General features: G+C 36.2%; 1 protein-coding gene across 1 annotated transcript in view; it reads left to right on the plus strand.

Moving 5' to 3' along the window:
• The first annotated feature begins 302 nt into the window (after positions 1–302).
• LOC105540499 (chromosome unknown open reading frame, human C1orf101) overlaps positions 303–6,021 on the plus strand; it is a 151,551-nt gene continuing 145,832 nt past the window's right edge. The window contains exons 1-2 of the mRNA XM_011981173.1: positions 303–331; positions 5,752–5,829. The gene's annotated coding sequence lies outside the window, so the exon portion shown is untranslated. The remainder of the gene's footprint in view (positions 332–5,751; positions 5,830–6,021) is intronic.

Raw genomic sequence — 6,021 nt, forward strand, 5'->3', positions numbered from 1 at the left:
AGTATCAACATTTTAAAGAAGATTAATCATGAAGTTTTGATTCTGTGAACTTGCAGTGTTAAGGAAGCATACAGATTTAAGCCACTCAGACTTCTGTGATGACAAATGAGAATCAATAACGGTATTGATAAATAAATAGACATACGTGATTTTTTGTTTTTTACATTTAGCCTTTAATTTTATGTACTATAATGAAATATAAAGAGAATATGCAAAGGTTTAGAAACATGTATCTTGAATGTAGAATATTCAAACTAACGTTTAATGGGCTGTTTACTAAAATATGTTTCCTCTTTTTCCACGCAGACATTTCTTTAACAACTTAACCCAGGTAAAATATTTTTTAAATGTTGTATAGCCTTCATATATCACTACTATATTGTTTCTCTCTTATCTTCCATATTTACCAGATGAGGAATTTTTCAAACTAATTTTGCAATGATATTTGCTTAGAGTAGTGGTACTCAAGGTGTGTCTCTTTCTATAAGACCCATTCAGGAGGTCCATGAGGTTCACCCTTTTCCAACCACCTGTCTGCATAAGGATGGATTTTCCCCCCTTTTACTTCTACCAAGATAATTTTTACCAACAACTTGCCTGAAGGAGCAGAGATGATTATCCAGCTGTCTTTTATTAATACAAATATTAAAGATGGTTTTTAAAATATTAAGCATCCATTCTTACTGATATTTTTCCTTTGAAAAATCGTTATTTTTCATAAAAATGTTAATATATAATAGATGTACCATAGTTTTGAAAATAATTAAATTATCTTTAAATGTTCTCAAATTTAATTTGTTATATGGTAAATACTGGTGGATCTAAACCACATAAAACAAAAGCCTTGTAGGATTCGTAATAATTTTTCAAAGTATGAAGGGGGTCCTAAGATCAAAAAGTTTCAAAATTCTGGAATAGAGGATGATTAGAAGTATGATGGAAAGATATATTCAAAATGTGGAAAACTGAAATAAGGTTAAATAATATTTGGAAATTACACCTCTGTAGAGATATTATAAGTCTCTAAAAGCAGCAACTTACTGGAAAAAAAGAAGTAGTAAAACAAGATAAACTGTGTTTATCTTTGAGTGAGCTCAGTGCCCATAACTACTCCTACTCCAAATCCCACTGATATTACTGAATTATTTTTTGAGGTTACAACTATAACAACGCTCAAAAGCAAGAAATAATATTATCGGTAATTAAGGAATTTTAAGATACATAGAAAATATAGGAGAACTGACAGAAGTAGAGTATATATTACAGACTCAAATAATGCAGAATAACCTCCTTCTCACTCAAAACGCATAGAAATGCCTATAGAAAATATATGTGTGTATACTGCTAGCACACACACTCACAGACCTTTACATTAATACAGGTGCAGGTGTGCATATGGAATTTAAAAGCAAGAAAAGGAATTTCCTGGTGGTCAGAAATAATTAAGGAACTCAAAGTCAGAGTTTCAAGATTGAATTAGAACAGAATGTGAGCTTTCTAGAAAACATACAACTAAACATACAAATGAATATTATTCCTTTTTGTTTTATTTTATAATTAAAAGTAGTGGAAAAGGGGTGATGTTTTAATGATTTTATGGGACTGGGAATGAAAGTTTCGGCCTATGAGAGTCAAGGGAGCTGAAACTAACCTCCCTATATGAAGTTAGGGTTTAGAAAATGTCTTGGCTGGGAGCGGTGGCTCACACCTGTAATCCCAGGACTTTGGGAGGCCGAGGCAGGCAGATCTCAAGGTCAGGAGATCGAGACCATCCTGGCCAACACGGTGAAACCCAGTCTGTACTAAAAATACAAAAATTATCTCGGCGTGGTGGCACGTGCCTGTAGTCCCAGCTACTCAGGAGGCTGAGGCAGGAGAATCACTTGAACCAGGGAGTCAGAGGTTGCAGTGAGCCGAGATCGCGCCACTGCACTCCCACCTGGCGGCAGAGCAAGATTCCATCTTAATAATAATAATGATAATAATAATAATAATAATAATAAAATATTTAAAATTTATAAATGTCTGTAAAATGGAGACTGGTAAAGCTCTACTGACTGTCTTAGGATAATTGCAAAGAAATGATACACCTCTTTTGGGGGCTGTAAACAGATAAGGGATTACCCAGATTTCAGGTGCACGTCCTAATTTAACAGCCCAAGAGATTCAAGAACCTACAGTCAAGAAATAAATACAGATATAACTTTGCAAGCAGTCAAACACATAGAGCCCAGGCGGAAGTGATTGCAAAACCCATTTCCATGACCTTGCTGGGTTTTGATTTATATTCAGGCGTGTGAAATCAGTAACAAAAACAAAAAAAAAGGATCAGTAACAAAATTACCTAGAAAATCCCCATGTGGGGGAATTTAAACATTTCTGTATCCATGGGTCAAAAAAGAAACCAATCGTTTAAACTAAATAATTAAGACCTCCAGGAAAATAGTAAAGGACACAAAACACCTTCACTCCTGCTTTAAAAAGACATCACATGATAAAATTTTAAAATCCTTCAGACTCAAAGCGCTGTGAGTAAAATGAAATCTAAAGGTGTTACATTCCAGAAGAATGAGTCCTTGCTAGGTGAACAAAAGCCAGAGGATGCTTTTATACTTAGGACCACTTGCTAAGGTTGGAGGTAGGACAGAAGAGCAAACTGGCCAATGATGGATGGATAGACTTGGCTGGGATGAGGTGAAACCAGTTGAACTTTTGACTAATGTGTAAGCTGGTGTATCTGATTTGAATCTGAAAGAGTACCAAAGCAAAGAGAATTCTCTCCATTTGTCAATGTCTCACATGGGAATTTTACTTAATAATATGCGTGACACCTATATGACAAAACTGTAGAACTCTCCTGAAGGAAAGGCACACTATTTCCTTAATAAATGTGCTCTACAACATAAAGATATGAATTTTCCTGAATTTATCAATGCAATGCCATCTTAATGAAAAAAATATACTTTTTCAGAACTAGACAAGATGTTTCTAGAATTCCTGTGGATTAAAGAAAAACAAACAGTGTTCAGAAAAACACTGAATAAGAACAGGGATAGGGTTCTGGTCATGGCAGGCATTCAACTACATGGTGAAGCCTTCATGTTTAACGTGTGAGATACTAACTCTTGAAAAGGCAGTCAAGATGAATAGAAAAGCATAAGAATCCAGAAATAACCAAAATACAGTTAGATCTTTACTAAGCAATGACAGTAGCATCTCAAATCCCTGGGGAGAAGATGGACTAGTCAATAAATGATATTGGGATAACTGAGTAGTCATACTTAATAAAAAGCAAAGATTGGAGTCATACCTTACATCGTACACCAAAATAAATTCGAAATAATTTTACATTGAATATGTAAATACAGTAAATCCAGTAACAAAGAAAACATGAAAGAATTCTCTTACAACCTGATAATTGGAGACCTTTCTAACTATATCACAAAATGCAGAAGACAAACCAAAATATATGATAATTTTTACTCCATAAAGCTAGAAGATAAGTAAATGACAGATAACATGGCCAAAAATTATCATAAACTCCAAAGAAAATGGAATACAGGTGGAAAAATACAACTGATTAAAGTAAACAAATCAATGTCTTCTTAATATGTAAAAAAAAATTCAAATAAACCGTTAAAAGAGAAAAAATCCAACAACAACAACAACAACAAAAAAAAAATGAGCAAATGAAATACAAGTGGAACTTGAACATACGGAAAGAAGCTCAAACTTTCTCAAAATACGAGATGTGCAGATTTAAACTATACTGCAGTACCAGGCTGGGTGTGGTGGCTTGTGCCTGTAATCCCAGCACTTTGGGAGGCCGAGGCAGGCAGATCACCTGAGGTCAGGAGTTCGAAACCAGCCTGACCAACATGGTGAAACCCCGTCTCTACTAAAAATTCAAAAATTAGCCAAGCATGGTGGTGGGCACCTGTAATCCCAGCTACTCAGGAAGCTGAGGCTGGAAAATCGCTTGAACCTGGGAGGTGGAGGTTGCAGTGAGGTGAGATTGCACCATTGCACTCCAGCCTGGGCAACAGAGCAAAACTCCATCTCAAAAATAAATAAATAAATAAAATTTTTTAAACAATGATACCACAGTACCATTTTTCACCCATCAGACTGGCAATAATTGAACATATGACAAAACCTGATGTTGGGAAAGAACATGAGGGAAGAAGAACTCTCATACATCACTACTGAGAGACCCTATTGGTACAACTGCTATGGAGAGCAATTTATCAGTATCTATGAAAATTACAATGTATTTACCCCATGACTCAACAATTACGCTTTTAGGCATGTGCCCTAACAGTATGCTCAAAGTTGTACAAAGTTGCTTATTGTCGCCTTGATTGATTATAATGGCAAGGGAGAAACCAACGTTTATCAGTAGGTTACTGGTTAAATAAATTGTGGTTCCTCCATAACTTAGAATAATATCCAACTGAAAAATCAGTGAAATATGTAAAGATCTCTAAAATAACTTTAGATGATGAACAAAAGATTCAGAAAAAATATGTTTAGCATCCTAGCATTTTGTAAAAGGGATGAAAATAATATATCTGTTGGTTATACACAAACATTTTATAGGAATCTAAGCAAGAACTTACTAATAATACCTATGGAGTGCAGATGGATTGATGGGAATTGAGTGATGGAGCACAGGGTGAGAGAGTCAGCTTTTGCTGTATTTTTAATATAATTTTTAAGTATATGAATAAATGCCCAAGAAAAAATAAGAAAACAGTTCTGTGTCTATTGAACTGGCCTTGCATCAAGTCACAAATGTTAAGTTACAAATAACATGTATAGGGTGATTTCATTTTTATAAAAAGTATGTGAGTGGGGGTGAGATTGCCGTGTCTATTTATGGCTATAAAGAAAGATAGGCTAGGCGTGGTGGCTCACGTCTGTAATCCCAGCACTTTGGGAGGCCGAGGCAGGCGAGTCACCTGAGGTCAGGAGTTCAAGACCAGCTTGGCCAACATGGTGAAACCCCGTCTCAACTAAAAATACAAAAATTAGCCAGGCATGGTGGTGGGTGCCTGTAATCCCAGCTACTCGGGAGGCTGAGGCAGGAGAATTGCTTGAACCCAGGAGGCAGAGGTTGCAGTGAGCTGAGATTGCACTACTGCACTCCAGCCTGGGCGACAGAGCAAGACTCTGTCTCAAAAAAAAGAAAAGAAAAGAAACAGAAAAATAGGCCAGGCACGGTAGCTCATGCCTATAATCCCAGAAATTTGGGAGGCCAAGGCAGGTAGATCACCTGAGGTCAGGAGTTTGAGACCAGTCTGGCCAACATGGTGAAACTCTGTCTCTACTAAAAATACAAAAAATTAGCCAGGCGTGGTAGCAGGCACCTGTAATCCCAGCTACTAGGAAGGCTGAGGCAGGAGAATCACCTGAACTGGGAGGCAGAGGTTGCAGTGAGCCGAGATACCGCCATTGCACTCCAGCCTGAGCAACAAGAGCAAAACTCCGTCTCAAAAAATACCCGTAAGCGTTCATATGACATTTCAACATTACATACTTAAGGGGTGTACAGGCATTGTATTAATTCTTCCTTCATATGTCCTTCAGTTGACATCCTTTACCTATGTAAAGCACTTTTGCTTTTTATTTTTAAAAGTGGGATAATCAAAAATTTTTAAATAAAAAATGTGTTTATGGTTATGTTTTGCCACAATTAAAAATGAAATCTGTATAAAATGTAAAGAATTGCAAACAAATTTTATTTTCTAGGTTATCAGTGTGTGGGTATATGATCCAGAAAATGCTGATCCTGATGAGTTGCTCGGGAGTGCAGAAGAACCTTCAATAGTAAGTGGAAACATTAGTATCGTCATAGTAAGAACAGAATGCTGTCTTTCTTTTGTAGGGACTGTGAATAATTTGTAATCAATAGACAGGATTTTAAGCTTCCCACACCTAACTGAATACATTTGCATGATACCTTTTAGTTTAGCCATTATAGTGGTTTTGAACTTATGCTCCATCTCTACAATAGTAAAC

Source organism: Mandrillus leucophaeus, unplaced genomic scaffold (genome assembly GCF_000951045.1).
Source record: "Mandrillus leucophaeus isolate KB7577 unplaced genomic scaffold, Mleu.le_1.0 Scaffold220, whole genome shotgun sequence".
NCBI lineage: Eukaryota > Metazoa > Chordata > Mammalia > Primates > Cercopithecidae > Mandrillus > Mandrillus leucophaeus.